This window comes from Papio anubis, chromosome 20, assembly GCF_008728515.1.
Source record: "Papio anubis isolate 15944 chromosome 20, Panubis1.0, whole genome shotgun sequence".
Classification (NCBI taxonomy): Eukaryota; Metazoa; Chordata; class Mammalia; order Primates; family Cercopithecidae; genus Papio; species Papio anubis.
This window is the reverse complement of record NC_044995.1, coordinates 21005798-21022561: the sequence shown is the minus strand read 5'-3', so window position 1 is coordinate 21022561 and position 16764 is coordinate 21005798. Positions and strand designations below refer to the sequence as shown.

At 46.5% G+C, this 16764-nt stretch overlaps 1 long non-coding RNA gene and 1 pseudogene across 1 annotated transcript; both read left to right on the top strand.

Moving 5' to 3' along the window:
- The first annotated feature begins 3203 nt into the window (after window positions 1–3203).
- LOC110741927 lies at window positions 3204–4404 on the top strand (annotated as a pseudogene).
- Window positions 4405–12373: 7969 nt separating this feature from the next.
- On the top strand, window positions 12374–15114 carry LOC103880054. Its single transcript, XR_640911.4, has 3 exons — window positions 12374–12840; window positions 14458–14583; window positions 14777–15114. It is a non-coding gene; the product is annotated as an uncharacterized LOC103880054 (long non-coding RNA).
- Window positions 15115–16764: the final 1650 nt, after the last annotated feature.

The window sequence follows — 16764 nt, the reverse complement described above, 5'->3', positions numbered from 1 at the left end:
ACTCCTGACCTCAAGTGATGTGCCCGCCTCAGCCTCCCAAAGTGCTGGGGTTACAAGTGTGAACCACCACATTTAGCCAATTTCTTTTCTTTCTCCCCCTTTTACCCTCCCAGACAGGACCACTAGATTGGAGTGGTACCATCATAGTTCATTTTAATTTCCAACTCTTAGGCTCAAGTGATCCTCCTGCCTCAGCCTCCTGAGTATCTGGGACTACAGGTGTGCATCACCATGCCTGGCTAATTTCTTATTTTTATCTTTCTTTTGTAGAGACAAGGGTCTCACTATGTTGCCCAGGCTGGTCTCAAACACCCAGCTTAAACAATCCTCCTCCTGCCTCAGCCTCCTAAGTAGCTGGGATTATAGGTGTGAGCCACCACGCCTGACTTTTTATTTCATTTTTTGTAGAGATGTGGTATCACTATGTTGACCAGGCTGGTTTTAAACTCCTGGCCTCAAGCAGTCCTCCCGCCTGGGCCTTCCAAAGCATTGAGATCACAGATGTGAGCCACCTTGCCTGGCCTACTTCCTTTCTTCCTATGAAATTGCCTTGTTGGTTTGTCTACTTGTTTTCTGTCCATCCTGTTTACTCTTGTCTCTATCTCCTAGAACAGTACCTCGCACAGAGTAAGGGTCCCTTGTGTTTTGTGACAGGGAAGCAGTGTGGCTTGTTGGAGAGGAGCCACATACCCCCGCCCCCCCATTCATACATGGTGTGACTCAGCCTGAACGATTGCTCAGTTGAGTTGGATTTGAGATGTTGCACTGCCCTCTCCCATGACGCAGCTGTGTGTGAGGTCAGCACAGCCTTGGGGTGCTGCCAAACAACTTAGTTTGAATTCTCCCTTTGACCTCATTGGAACCTAGACCTCAGCACCAAAGATGTCCCCATACCAGTAACCCGGGCAACAGAATGCAGATAAAGGACAGAAGATAAAAGGCGCAGGTTCTGACACACTCTTTGCTTGTGTCATCAGTTAGCAAGCACTCACAGGCACATCCAGCCTCCATCCTTACATTCCACAAGGATTTGAGTGTCTGTTATAGGCAAGGGACAGTGCTAGGTTTTTTTTCTAAAAAGCAACTTCGGGCTGGGCATGGTGGCTCACACCTGTAATCCTAGCACTTTAGGAGGCTGAAGCGGGTGGATTGCCAGAGCTCAAGAGTTCGACAACAGCCTCGGCAACATGGTGAAACCCTGTCTCTACCAAAAATACAAAAAATTAGCCAGATGCCGTGGCGTGCACCTGTGGCCCAGCTACTCGGGAGGCTGAGGTGTGAGGATCGCTTGAGCCCAAAAGGTCAAGGCTGCAGTGAGCCGTGATCGCACCACTGAACTCTAGCCTGGGCAACAGAGTGAGACCCTGTCTCAAAACAACAATAGCAACAACAAAAGAAAGAAAGAAAGAAAGAGAGAGAGAGAGGGAGGGAGGGAGGGAGGGAGGGGGAGAGAGAGAGAGAGGCAGAGACAGAGAGGGAGAGAGAGAGAGAAAGAGAAAGGAAGGGACGGGAAGGGAAGAAGGGAGAGAGAGAGAGAAAGGAAGGAAGGAAGGAAAGGAAAGAAAGAAAGAAAGAAAGAAAGAAAGGAAGGAAGGAAGGAAGGAAGAAAGGAAAGAAAGGAGGGAGGGAGGGAGGGAGGGAAGGAAGGAAGGAAAGAAAGGAGGGAGGGAGGGAAGGAAGGAAGAACGAAAAGAAAGGAGGGAGGGAGGGAAGGAAGGAAGGAAGGAAGGAAGGAAGGAAGGAAGGAAGGAAGGAAGGAGGTGAGAGATGGATGTGTGTGCAGTCGTATGGGATAATTGCCTGTGGGAAGGAGAAAGAATGCAGCCTCTTGGAATGCAGGGGTAGGAGGAAGCCTGAAAAAGCTGTTCAAATTTGGATTCTGGGCTGAGCACGGTGGCTCACGCTTGTAATCCCAGTACTTTGGGAGGCAAGGCAGGCGGATCACTTGAGGTCAGGAGTTCGAGACTAGCCTGGCCAACATGGTGAAATCCCGTCTACAGAAAATACGAACTCCAGCCTGGGCGATAGAGCAAGACTCTGTCTCAAAACAAACAAACAAACAAACAAACAAATAGGACTCTGGGTGAAATAAGTCTGCTGGGGGCAAAATTTGGTGGGAGACCCAGAAGGTCAAGCTGCTTTAGAAAGAGCTCAACTGCTGACTTTCCTCTTTTTGACCACATGACTCTTCCAGGTATAAAAGCCTGCCGTTGGTGGAAAAGGAAAAGGTAGTCCAGTTAGACCAGATGCCACCTGCTTCTGAAACCAGACATTTTGAAAACCCATCCATCTACCTGTAGGAAGAGGCAAGGGACCTGACCTCGCTTGGGCTCAGAGAAGAGGTTGCTGGGATCATAACCCCAGGGAGAGACAGGATGGAAGGAGAGCATGCAGGGAGCAGAGGACAGGGCTACTCTCCAAGGAGGAGAGGGAAGAAGCCACAGAAATGGGAAAGGGGCCAGGACAAGTCAGTGGAGAGATGGTCAGGGCCTGGCCGGGAGGAGCAGGAGGAAGGCGGTGGAGCTCAGCCCCACGGCAGCAGGACCGCTCCCATTCATCTGGTCCTCTACTTCTGAAATTCTGGAATGCAGAATGAAAGGTACAGATGGGCCAGCAGTGATATGTTATCCATCATAGGTTAAGGCCTCAAGTTTTATTTTATTCATTTTTAAACTTTTTTTTTTTTTTTTTTTTTGAGACAGGGTCTTGCTCTGTCGCCCAGGTTGGTGTGCAGTGGTGCCACCATGGTTCACTGTAACCTTGAAACCCTGGGCTCAAGTGATCCTCCTGCCTCAGCCTCCAGAGTAACCAGGACTACAGGCGCACACCACCATACCAGCTAATTTTTTAACGTTTTGTAGAGAAAGGCTCTCACTGTGTTGCCCAGGCTGGTCTTGAACTCCTTGACTCAAGCAATCCTCCCGTCTTGGCTTCCCAAAGTGTTGCGATTACAAGCATGAGCCACTGCTCCCAGTCATAAGTTTTATTTTAAATGTCTGCCTTTCAATGATCAGGTCGAGGAGAGGCGTGCAGTGGCACTATCTCGGTTCACTGCAACCTCCAGCTCCTGGGTTCAGGTGATTCTTCTGCCTCAGCCTCCCGAGTAGCTGAGACTACAGGCACGTGCCACCACTTCCGACTAATTTTTGTATTTTTAGTAGAGTCAGGGTTTCACCTTGTTAGCCAGGTTGGTCTCGAACTCCTGACCTAAAGTGATCTGCCTGCCTCAGCCTCCCAAAGTGCTGAGATTACAGGCATCAGCCACCGCGCCTGGCCTCATTGTCTAGTTTTTACCAACCAAGAAGACGATGAGATATGCCAGAGGGCCCTGTATCTGCTATGAGAACTTCCCCCAAGAGCAGCTGGCCGTGGTGCTGCAGCTGGAGCTGTGCTTGGAGCTCTTCTTCACCCCCATAGTGGTCACCACCTTCTGCCACCTGGCACTTTGCGCAGATCATGCTCTCCTGGCCCCAAGTGGGGACCTGGAGGTGCAGGAGAGCCAGGAGACTGGCTGCCATGATCCTCTTCAACTTCCTGGTCTGTTTGGACCCTATACTTTGTCTACCATGGTGGGTTCCCCCAGTGGAAGAGTCAAATTGGTGGGCGGGGGCAGTGTTGCTCAGTGCTCTCAATGCTGCATTGACCCCTTGATTTTCTTTATTTTTGTTTTTGTTTCTATTTTGTTTTGTTTTGTTTTTGAGACGGAGTCTCGCTCTGTCGCCTGGGTTGGAGTGCAGTGATGTGATCTTGGCTCACTGCAACCTCTGCCTCCCAGGTTCAAGCGATTCTCCTGCCTCAGCCTCCTGGGTAGCTGGGATTACAGGCCCCCACAACCACACCTGGCTAATTTTTGTATTTTTAGTAGAGACGGGTTTTCACCATGTTGGTCAGGCTGGTCTCGAACTCCTGACCTCAAGTGATCCACCCACCTTGGCCTCCCAAAGTGTTGCAATTACAGGCATAAACCACCGTGCCCAGCCTAACCCTTTGATTTTCTGTTTCTCTTCCTCCACGTGCACAAAGCCTTTGACAGAGGGCCACAGAGGCGGCAGCATGGGGGGTCTCACTGTCTGGGTAGTGGTGAAAGCGCTGGAGAGCCAGGTGCAGAGAGAAGATGCAGATCTTAGGGATAGCCAATGTCACCTTCACAGGAGATTAGAGGCGCCAGCTTGGGGTAACCTTTTGGGGAAGGAGGGCTCAAAAAGAGGAAAGATGAAACAGAACTAAGGTGAGTTCAGAGGTAAAGGAGAGTAGTAGATAGCTCAAAGCCAACTCAGCCATTGAGTGAGTGTTCCTTCGTGTCTGTGATATATTCCATTTTCTTTTCTTTCTTTTTTCTTTTGCTTTGTTTTGTTTGTTTGTTTGTTTCTTTTAGAGACAGGGTTTCCCTCTGTCTCCCAGGCTGGAATGCAGTGGTGTGATCACATCTCACTGCAGCTTCGAACTCATGGGCTCAAGCCATCCTCCTGCCTCAGCCTCCTGAGTAGCTGGGACCCCAGGTGCACGCCACCATGCCCGGCTAATTGTTTATTTTTTATAGAGACAGGGTTTCACTATGTTGCCCAGGATGTTCTACAACTTCTGCCTTCAAGCGATCTTCCCTCCTGGGCCTCCCCAAGTGCTGAGATTACAAGCGTGAGCCACCACACCCAGCCTATAACATTTTCTTCATTATGGCTGGTACTACCTCGTGATAAACCACAAGCCTTTTTATCCTGTAATATCAGAATCTTGGAATTCTTTATCTTCCCTACTCTGTATCTAGAAGATGGTAGCATTCACTTATCTGCCGCAGAGCTCTTAATTCTATCCTTGGCTCCGATTCAGAAAAGGGAGTTCCTCATGCTGGATCTAAACAACCCAGCACAGGCAAGTCTGGGGAGCAAGACAGGAGCCTGCATGTGGACTCAAAGGACCAGCACCCAAAACAAAGCAGTGACTGGCACAGGTGGACAAACTGGGCAAGAGAAGCAACAGTCCTTCAGAGCAGAGTCCACGTGGTGGGAAGAAACAGGTCATGATACTTTTTAGTGGTTACCTCCTATTGTGTTTGTGCCTTCTTTTTTCCTTTCTCAGTCTTGCCAAGAGGTCCATTAATCTGTCTTTTCAGAAAACCAAGATCCTTTCTGGCATTTATCTCTGTTTTCTTGTTGCATTAATTTCTAATCTTATCTTTATTGTTTCCTTCGTTTTACTTTATTCAGTCTCCTCTGTTGCTCCTTTTCTAACATGTTAACTTGGATGCTCATTCATTTTAGCCTTTCTTCTTTGTTAATGTAAGCATTTAGTGCGTTGGACAGATTTCCCTCTAAGAACAGCTTTAGTGGGATGTCACAAGTTTTGATTTGCAGAATTCTCATTATTTTGAGTTCTAAATAGGCTCCAAATTCCATGTGATTTTTTTCTTTGACTCTCGACTTTGGAAATGTATCTTAATTTTCAAACACAGCATTTTTTCCCCTTTATTCTTTTGTTATTCATTTCTAACTAGAGAGTATTGTTTCAATGGTATCGGTTTTTTGAAATTTGCTGAGAATTGTTTTTTGACTTGGAATATAAACAGTATTCTAGTATTCCAGCAATGAAAAGAAGAGAGATTCTGCAATTGTTGGGTGCCATCTTCTCTGCATATATCTTAGATCGAACTTGTTAATTTATGATGTTCAAATCTTCATAACCTTTATATACATTTTCATCTATTTAATCTATCAGTTACATGAAGAGGTGCATTACATGCTCCTTCTATCATGATAAATTTGTCTATTTCTCCTTGTAGTTCTGACTCCTTGGTGAATTGAAACTTTCAAAATTCCTTCTGCCTTAACACTGATTTTGTCTGATATTAACAGAGCCACATCGACTTCGTTTTTAGTTATTATTTGCCTAGTCCATCTCTGTCCATCCTTTTACATTCAACCTTGCTTTATCTTTATGTTTTAAATGTGCTTTTCCTAAGCAGTGTATAAGAGGTTGGATTTTTTTATAATCCGGTCTGACAATTGGACAATATTTGTCTTTTAACTATATCATTTTGTCCATTTATAGTTATAAAATAATAATTTTCAATATATTTGAATTTACTTCTGTCATCTTATTTTAAATTCTTTTAGTGAAGTATGTACATATATTGAAATATACATGCATTCCGTGTGTATTAGTCCATTCTCACACTGCCAGTAACGACGTACCCGAGACTGGGTAATTTACAAAGAAAAGAGGTTTAATTGACTCACAGTTCCACAGGGCTGAGCAAGCCTCAGAAAACATAGAATTGTGGTAGAAGGGAAAGCACACAGGTCCTTCTTCACATGGCAGCAGCAAGAAGTGCAGAGCAAAATGGGGGAAGCCATCTGATAAAACCATCAGATCTCGTGAGAACTCCCTCACCATCGGGAGAACAGCATGAGGACAACCACCCCACAATTCAATTACCTCCCACCTGGTTCCTCCCATGACACTTGGGATTAAGGGACTGCAATTCAAGATGAGGTTTAGGTGGGGACATAGCCAAACCATATCACCATGCATAGCCAAATAACAAGTGTATAGGCCACATAAATTATCACAAATATCACAGAGTGAACATACCTATTTAAGAAAAAGCGAAACGTCTACCATCTTATTTTGTACTTTTTATTTCCCTCGTCTTTTATTTTATTTTATTTTATTTTTTATTTTATTTTATTTTCAGACACAGTCTCACTCTGTTGCCCAGGCTGGAGTTCGACAGCATTATCTCAGCTCACTGCAACCTCCACCTCCTGGGTTCAAGCAATTCTTGTGCCTCAGCCTCCCGAGTAGCTGGAATTACAGATGTGTGCCACTATGCCTGACTAATTTTTGCATTTTTAGTAGAGACGGGATTTCACCATGTTGACCAGCCTGGTTTGAACTCCTGACCTTAGGTGATCCACCCACCTCAGCCTCCCAAAGTGCTATGATTACAGGTGTGAGCCACCTCGCCCGGCCGTCCCTCATCTTTTAATGTTTCTTTTTTTCTGCTCTCTAGCCTTCTTTTGGGATTCAGTTTGTTTATTTCTTTTCTTTCTCATTTCATTTATTCCTCCATTGACTTCAAAACTATATGTTCTGTTTCCATTATTTGGTGGTTATTTTAAACACTGTAAGATGTTAGGACTTCCTCAGTGAGTTCCTCCCTCCCTCCCTTCCTTCTTCCCTTTGATACCACACATCAAGGAAAAACCAACCCAAGTGGCTTCAAACTATGTGAATCTAGGGCAGCATTTCTCAAAGCACGGTCTGTGAGGTCAAAACTATTCATAATGCTATTAAGATGCTGATTGCTCTCTTCACCTTCATTATCGCACAAATAATGTGCACAGTGGAGGTTTTGAGAGCTACGTGACGTGATATCATGACGGAATGAATGCAGACCAGATAGGAAAATACAGCTGTCTTCTATTAAGCCAGGCATTAAAGAGATCTGCAAAAATGTAAAACAATGCCACTGTCACGAATTTTTTGAAGATATAGTTGTTTTTTTCTAGGAACGTGTTATTTATATTAACATGTAATGTCTTTATGGTTATTATTATTATAAGATAATACACATTTTAACATTTTTCTGTTCTAACTTTGTTGGTTTGGTTTTTTTGATATGCAGTTTCACTCTTGTTGCCAAGGCTGGAGTGCAGTGATGTGATCTCGGCTCACTGTAACCTCTGTCTCCTGGGTTCAAGCGATTCTCCTGCCTCAGTCTCCCAAGTAGCTGAGATTACAGGCATGCACCACCACATCCGGCTATTTTTTTGTATTTTTAGTAGAGACGGGGTTTCACCATGTTGGCCAGGATGGTCTCAAACTTCTGACATCAGGTGATCCACCCACATTGGCCTCCCAAAGTGTTGGGATTACAGGCATGAGCCACTGTGCCTGGCCCCGTTTTAACTTTGAATATGGTTAATGTAAACAGATATAGCCTACCTAAACAGAAGCTCTTTGGGGTCCTCAGGAATTTCCTTTTTTTTTTTTTTTTCATTTGAGATGGAGTCTCGCTCTCTCACCCAGGCTGGAGTGCAGTGCAGTGGCGTGATCTCGGCTCACTGCAGCCTCTGCCTCCTGGGTTCAAGCGATTCTCCTGCCTCAGCCTCCCGAGTAGCTGAGATTACAGGCACATGCCACCATGCCTGGCTAATTTTTGTATTTTTAGTAGAGACAGGGTTTCACCGTGTTGGTCAGGCTGGTCTCAAACTCCTGACCTCGTGATCCGCCCACCTCAGTCTTCCAAAGTCCTGAGATTACAGGCGTGAGCCACTGCGCCCACAGGAATTTTCTTTTATTCTTTTCTTTTCTTTTCTTTTTTTTTGAGACAGTGTCTCACTCTATCACCCAGGGTGAGTGCAGTGGCATGAACACAGCTCACTGCAGCCTCGTCTTCCCAGGCTCAAGCGATCCTCCCACCTCAGTCTCCTGAGTAGCTGGGATTACGGGTGCACGCCACCATGCTCAGCTAATTCTTGTATTTTTTGTGGAGATGGGGTTTTGCCGTGTTGCCCGGACTGGGCTCAAACTCCCCAAGCTTAAGCAATCAACCTGCCTCAGCCTTCCAAAGTGTTGGGATTAGAGGGGTGAGCCACCACACCCACCCCCTCAGTAATTTTCAAGAGTATAAACCGGCCCTGAGATCCACAAGTTTGAGAATTGCTGACCTGGTGAAATGACAGACAGGCTTACTCTGCTAAGTGCAATTGTGCACATATAAAACATTCTGCTACCTGATATGTGTTTAATGATTCAAAATTTCATAAAGTCCAATGCCACTTAAGCTCTCAAAGTGAGTTTAAAGTCTGCCTGGTAAAATGCAAAGCTTGTTGAGGTATTAAATATGAGACTTAACAAACAGAACTATTTCATGAAGATATAAAGAAGTAACAAAGCCAAAACTGGCTTAGATGGATGGGATGTAATCTCTCCGCACAGACCTGTATTCACCACGTTATGCTAGTTCCTGTTCTAAAGATGTTTTTGTTTGTTTGTTTGTTTTGTTTTTTTGTTTTTTTTGTTTTTTGTTTTGAGGCACAGTCTCGCTCTGTCGCCCAGGCTGTTGCAGTGAAGTGGCATGATCTTGGCTCACTGCAACCTCTGCCTCCCAGGCTCAAGTAATTCTCATGCCTTAGCTTCCTGAGTAGCTGGGATTACAGGCATGTGCCACCACACCTGGCAAATTTTTGTATTTTTAGTAGAGATGGAGTTTCACCATGTTGGCCAGGCTGGTCTTGAACTCCTGGCCTCAAGTGATTCACCCACCTCAGCCTCTCAAAGTGCTGGAATTACAGGCGTGAGCCACCGCGCCCGGCCTGAGGATTCTTTAAATTGGAGTTTTTCTTCTTGTTTTATGGGGAAGGATTACTTCACCTACAATTAGGTGGAATATTAACCCAAACTGTATGTAGGATTTCCAATCTTAGAGGCTATAGGAACTGGCGAAGGAAGAAAGTGTAATACTAATTATATTTGTCCTATGTCATCCTGGAGAAAGTGCACATTTAATTCTTGTCAGCAAAGATTAAAGAAAGGTTTTCAGGGCAAAAGTTAGGAACAGGCTTAGTGTGTTTTATTTTGAACGGGGGAATTCACAAAGCCTTTGTGAAAGCCTCAATTTTACTGTCAGACTGCTTGATAGCATCTACTTCATATAATATAGGGCAATTCAACTAGTTCCGTTGCACCTCCCCGGTAAATAAATGGTTCCTGGGGCATTGTGTTAAGCAAGGAACAGAAGTTTGAAGGTTACCAGCAAGGCTCACCTCAGCCCTCTCTGGTTTGCAGGTTAATGGTGGGGAGAGTGAGTGTCCACCAGAAAGGGACTGTGATGTGAAGTCAGGTCACTTGGTTTCTGTAAACTTATGGGAGACCTTTCTCCTAAAGATGGGCTCAAGATGCCACCATTTACAATGTTACTCTCAATGACCTTGGGGAAGTCCTGCTCCTAGGGGTGAGACACAGTGATAAGAGGGAAGGGTGTACCAGGCACGGTGGCTTATGCCTGTAATTCCAGCACTTTGGGAGGCGGAGGCAGGCGGATCACCTGAGGCCAGGAGTTTGAGATGAGCCTGGCCAACATGGCAAAACCCCATCTCTACTAAAAATATAAAAATTAGCTGAGCATGGTGGCATGCAACTGTAATCCCAGCTACTTGGGAGGCTGAGACAGGAGAATCACTTGAATCTGAGAGGCAGAGGCTGTAGTGAGCCAAAATCACGCCACTGCATTCCAACCTGGGCAATAAGAGTAGACACTCCGTCAAAACAAAAAACAAAAAACAAACAACCAAAAAAAAAAAAAAAACAAGAGGAAGGGGTGGAAGAGCGTACTGATTGGTGGACCCTGAGGATTGCAATTTTATCATAGCATGCTCTACAGTCTCTTTTCAAAAATGAACCAGTAATCAGAGGTGGCACTGGTTGGTTTGGCCTTCTTGGCAGCATCCCTTCCTCCTTAGTAACTGCATCCCTCCCTTGCCCTCTACCATGTGGTTTGGTGGAGCTGACTTCACCCCCAGCTCCTGGTCCAGGGGCACATGTGAAACCACAACACTGATCAACTGCAGTTCGTCCTCTGATCAAGTGATGGTTCACACTTGGGTGCATGACTCAATCCAGACCAATGAAAGATGGACCTAGGCTGGGCGTGGTTGCTCACATCTGTAATCCCAGCACATGGGAAGGCTGAGGCAGGTGAATCACTTGAAGTCAGGAGTTTGAGACCAGCCAGGCCAACGTGGTGAAACCCCATCTCTACTAAAAATGTAAAAATTAGCTGAGCGGTGTGGTGCGCGCTTTTCGTCCCAGCTACTCGGCAGGCTGAGGCAGAAGAATCGCTTGAACACAGGAGGCAGAGGTTGCAGTGAACCAAGATCATGCCACTGCACTCCAGCCTGAGTGACAGAGTGCATCCACTCTGGACCCAGCCGTTTTTTCGTTTGGTTTTTTTTTGTTTGGTTTTTGTTTTTTGGTTTTTTTTGAGATAGAGTCTTGCCAGGCTGGAGTGCGGTGACACAATCTCGGCTCACTGCAACCTCTGCCTCCCGAGTTCAAGTGATTCTCCTGCCTCAGCCTCTCGAGTAGCTGGGACGAAAAGCGCGCACCACACCGCTCAGCTAATTTTTGTATTTTTAGTAGAGATGGGGTTTCACCATGTTGGCCAGGATGGTCTCGATCTCTTGACCTTGTGATCCGCCCACCTTTGCCTCCCAAAGTGCTGGGATTACAGGCATGAACCACTGCACTCAGCCAGCCCTTCTCTTTTAACCACCAGGAGAAAGAACATCTACTGAACTTGAACTTGAAGGTTGGCCCCTCTCTTCTGGGGCCATTGTGAAGAGAGGCTGCCTAAGCCTGAAGTCAACTTAAAGGAAGGTGCAACAGAGAAAAACCCCACATTCAGGCATTTGATGTCCTAAAGCAGATCTGCTCTGGGGATTTTTAGATTTGAAAACCAAATATTCTCCTTCCTTAGCTTAAAGCCAGTTTGAAGCCGAGATGGACATAATGTAATTGCTCTGCACAGTCATGTATGTTCACTGCTTTATGCTCGTCCTTGTTCTAAAGATTAGCCTTTTGCCCATTTTATTCATGCCTTTTGCCCATTTTCTAATTGAATTGCTTGGTTTTTTATTTGTTTTGCTATTGAGTTTTGTGAGATATTTATTTAGAGAGTCTCGCTCTGTTGTCCAAGCTGGGGTGCAGTGGCATGATCTCAGCTCACTGCAACTTCCGCCTCCTGGGTTCAAGTGATCCTCCCTCTTCAATCTCCTGAGTAGCTGGGATTACAAGTGTGCGCCATCACACCTGGCTAATTTTTGTATTTTTAATAGAGATAGGGTTTCACCATGTTTGCCAGGCTAGTCTCAAACTCCCGACCACATCAAGTTGATCAGTCCACCCCGACCTCCCGAAGTGTTGGGATTACAGGCGTGAGCCACCGCACCGGCCAACACTGAGTCGTATTTCTTTAGGTTTTTGTGGTTGATGTTCCCATTATGCTTCTCCCTCACTGAATCTCCTACCTTCTTCATCAGAGGCAGCATCATATTGGACTTTAAGTTCATCCTTCCTGTCCATGATTTTAAATTGTACCTTGCAAATATACTTTGCACCTAAACACTGTTTAGTATTCTTTTGTGTTACTTCAAATATCCATAAATACCTATAGTACAAGTCATTCTGCAATTAGCTACTTTCTACCCCACATCGTGCTTTTGCTATCTGGCCTCCATCACTGAACCTTACATATCTCATTGATTTCTTTTGTCTGCTCTAACAGTCCTTCATATTAATAAAACGAGTTTTCTTTTTTTCCATTCTACTATTGATAGAAATTTAAATCACTTCCCATTCTTCGCCAGCATGGCAATGCTGCTTTAAACATCCCTGTGTATATCTCTTTGCACACACGCCGGAGAGTTCTTCCACTGGGTGGCACGGCATGTGCATTCTCCATTTCAGTAGAAGCTGCCCAGGTGTTCTCCAAAGTGATAGCGTAAATCCAGTTCTTTCTGCAAGAAGGGTCACCAGCCTTCCCACCAACTCTTCTCCCCACCCCAGCCCTGCAACCTGACCCTAGGTAATAGGTGGTGGGGAGTGACCCAGGCATGCATGACCTGCTCAGAGGAAAGGGAGTTCAAACAAGTACCTGAGACGCTCGTAGGAACCCAGCAGACTGGCACAAGCACCAGACGTATCCGTGGACCATGGTGTGGCAAAGCGGGACAGACACTGTCTCCAGGACTCCAGGGGTAAAGGAGTGGCCCACTTCCCAGCTCCTTGCCTTTCTTAACTGAATCCAGATTGTCGTGAACATTCGAGAAAAGCATGAAGGTAAAATGACGCAATTAAATTCAGCACAGGGGGTTTCTCCCCCGGTCCCATCATTTATATAGAAAGCACAAGCATGCAGGAGAGAAACAGTCAATGGAAGGTTAGGAAATCTTGGTCTTGGAGGAGAGTGCAGATTGGAGATGGAGGGCAGGGGAAAATAAGATGCTGGGATCCTGAGGGAGGATGTGGGGCGGTGGCCAAGCTTCCTGGTTCATGGGGATGAGAATGAAGCTTCTCTTGGCTCTGGGTCATGTGACATGGGCCAAGATAAGACATGGTTCCTACAGAGAGATGGAGAGTGGTCTGTCTGTCATGTGCTCATGTGTCTGTGTCAAATGACTTCTGAGGGAACTGGAGCCACTCAGGTCTATGTGGTTTAAGGAAAGCACAAGTGAAAGAAGCCAGGAATAGTGCAGAGGTAGGGGATGGGACACCGAGACATGAGGCCAGAGTGTGAGACAGAATCAGAGCTCCTGCCTGCAGAGAGCGATGGGCTGTGTGAGGAGCCCTGGCCCTCTGTGGACATTTTAATAAGTGGCCCCGCTTTCTTCTCAGGTGCTCCTGTGTCCAGGGATTCTAGGGAGGTTTTGTGAGGCTGAGCTAAAGAATAACCAATTCCAGCCAGGCACAGGGGCTCATGCCTGTAATCCCACCACTTTGGGAGGCTGAGGTGGCAGGATTGCTTAAGTCCAGGAGGTCAAAGCCACAGTGAGCCATGGTCGTGCCACCGCACTCCAGCCTGGGCAACAGGGTGAGATCCTGTCTCAAGAAACAAGCAAACAAAAATAACCAATTCCACTTTGACCCTGAATAGGGAAAACCGACCAAACAAGTACAGTAGCCAGGGGCAGGCATGGAAGCACAGGAGAAACTGGCAGTGGGCAAGCTCCTTTGGAATACTCCACCAAGAGAGGAAACGAAACAGAAAGCCTGAATGAATTACGAAAGCAGAACAAAGTCTGAAAGAATAATCAGGGCTTGAGATCTAGAAAGGATCAATGAGATTTGTGGGCACAGACTTTCAGGGGAAACAGAGGGCTAAGTGGCCTGAGAAATAGCTCAACTTTTGACCTTCCTCTTCCTAACACATAGCAAGCTCAAGTGTAAAAGTTCTTGGTTCCTGGGAGACCCTGAAATGGCAGAGGTGGCTGTATCTATGCACATTATTCAACAAGTTGGTAAAAGTCCACTTAAGGCTGATCACTAAGAGCTGTCTGCTTAGAAACAGGATGAAGCTAGATACCTAAAATACTCCCAGCACGTCCTGGGAGATGACACCCTGAGCTCCCACCCGGGAAAGGAAAAGGAGGAGAGACCCAGGTGACCACAGGTTCACTTTACTGGGGAACAAGGTTTTCTGACCTTCATTTCCAGTGCAGGAGGGAAACCAGAATAGTAAAAGATCAAGAAAATTGAACAAAACCTTGGAGAGAAATTGGTGGAGGGATGACAGAGCTTGAAATGGGAAGGCACCAATCCTCTTCAGAGCAGAGAATTGCCCTGAGCACAGAATGCTATATCATTTTCTCAAAGTCACAGAGCTGGGAATTGCCAAAAGTGGGACTGGGATCCAGATCTGCTCCTCTCATCCCTTATTCTGCCTGGATTTCTCTTCAGAGTGGAGCAATGCCCTGCATTCAACTTGCCTGTGATATGACAGTCCTTACACTCTGTGTGGCGACCTACCATGAGTGGCGACCTACCTGGGTGCTGTCTGCCTAGAGTTCATCCGTCCTTATTCTGGTAGCAGCATCCCAATTTTCCTCTAGTTAACCACTCCTCCTCTACTCTTGGTCTGTGGGATGTGGGGAGGGGGACGGGGGAGAAGGGGAGGTTGGCCCCATTGTAACTGCAGGGCATGCAACCCAGACTTCACAACCTCAGTCCATCTAGAGTCGATCTTTTCTAGACTCTTCTAGACTAATTCAGAAAGCAGCTTTCTCTTTCCACAGGGTGGTGACGAAGGCAGAAGGTAATCCTGGAGCTTGCTGCCACCACGCAGGAGGAATGTGCCTGAGAGCAAAGCCAGCGTAGAGAAGCGGAGCTGAGACATGGAGACAGGAGGCTGAGAGTTTCATTTCAGCATATGGATCTCACCATTCCTGAAGCCACTTTCAACTCTTCAATTTCATAGCTAACAAATTCCCATTTTTGCACAATTAGCTGAAGCAAGGTGTTTTGTTACCTGGAAGCAATGAACACAAATGTTTTTTAGATAACTTGTAAATAATAATAAAGGATAAATAATATAATAATAAAGAATAAAGGCATTTCCAGGGCCGGACGTGGTGGCTCACACCTGTAATCCCAGTACTTTGGGAGGCAGAGGCGGGCAGATCATTTGAGGTCAGGAGTTGCAGACCAGCCTGGAGAAACCCCGTCTCTACTAAAAATACAAAAATTAGCCAGGTGTGGTGGCGCACACCTGTAATCCCAGCTATTCGGGAGGCTGAGGCGGGAGAATTGCTTGAACCTGGGAGGCGGAGGTTGCAGTGAGTTGAGGTCACACCACTGCACTCTAGCCTGGGCGACAGAGCAAGACTACATCTCAAAAAAGAAAAAGAATAAAGGCATTTCTGAATTGTATCTTTTATGATTTTAAAAAATAAGAGAAGATTCAAAGCTAGCTGCGTAATACTTTCACGAATGTACTCACATTCTGACATGCAAGGGTTAGAGTAACAGCCCATGGGCCAGGCATGGCACTTCACCCCAGTATGCTGGCGACAGCCCTCCCTGCACCAATAAATCAGATGCCTGCTTAACAACGATTTCAATCAGAAGTGCATTCTGCGGTTTTGGAAGTTTCCACACATATTATCACTCCTCAGTCATAAAACAATCCGATGAAGTTAGTTTCTATGCCTTTTTTTTGTGGGTGGGGGACAAAGTCTTGGTCTGTCACCCAGGCCGGAGTGCAATGGCACGATCTCGGCTCACTGCAACCTCCGTGGTTCAAGCGATTCTCCTGCCTCAACCTCCCAAGTAGCTGGGATTACAGGTGTGCACCACCATGTCCAGCTAATATTTGTAGTTTTAGTAGAGACGGGATTTCACCATGCTGGCCAGGTTGGTCTCAAACTCCTGACCTCAAATGATCTGCCCACCTCGGCCTCCCAAAGTGCTGGGATGACAGGCCTGAGCCACTGCACCTGGCCCTGACTACACCTCTTCTATCAAGGACTTACGTTATTCTTTTTGGCCACCTGGAACCTCTGAACTCCCTGCTTGTGAATCTATGCCTGCCCAAGGGAGAAGCAGAAACTTGCTTTCTCAGAGTCGGCTCCCATCTAGGGCACAGGCATGTGACCAAAGTCCAGCCAATTAGCAAGTCCAGGTGGGGGCAGTGCTGCACAACTGTGGCGTTAGGCCGGGAGGCCACTCTAGGGAGCTGGCAGCACACAGCCAGCTGCCAGGGCGGCAGAGAGAGGTGCCGAGGGCGCGGCAGCAGTGCCCAACATGTGTGTAAACGGCAGAGTCTGTGCCAGTGGTGGAGGCAGTGGTGTCTGCAAGGGTATCATGCAGGCATACTCTCCAAGCCTGGTGTTCTGGCTGGTCTGGAGATTCCACAAGCTACCTAATACCCTTTAAAAACAAAATTCCTGGGCTGGGTGGGATGGCTCACGCCTGTAATCACAGTGTCTGGGGAGGCCGAGATGGGAGGATGGCTCCAAGTGGGAGGATCACTGGAGGCCAGGAGTTTGAGATCAGCCTGGGCAACATAGTGAGATCCCATCTCCATAAAAATAATTTTAAAATAAAATAAATAGGCTGAGCTTAGTGGCTCACACCTGTAATCCCAGCACTTTGGGAGGCCAAGGCAGGCAGATCACCTGAGGTCAGGAGTTCGAGACCAGTCTGGCCAACATGATGAAACTCTGTCTCTACTAAAAATACAAATATTAGCCTGGTGTGATGGCAGGT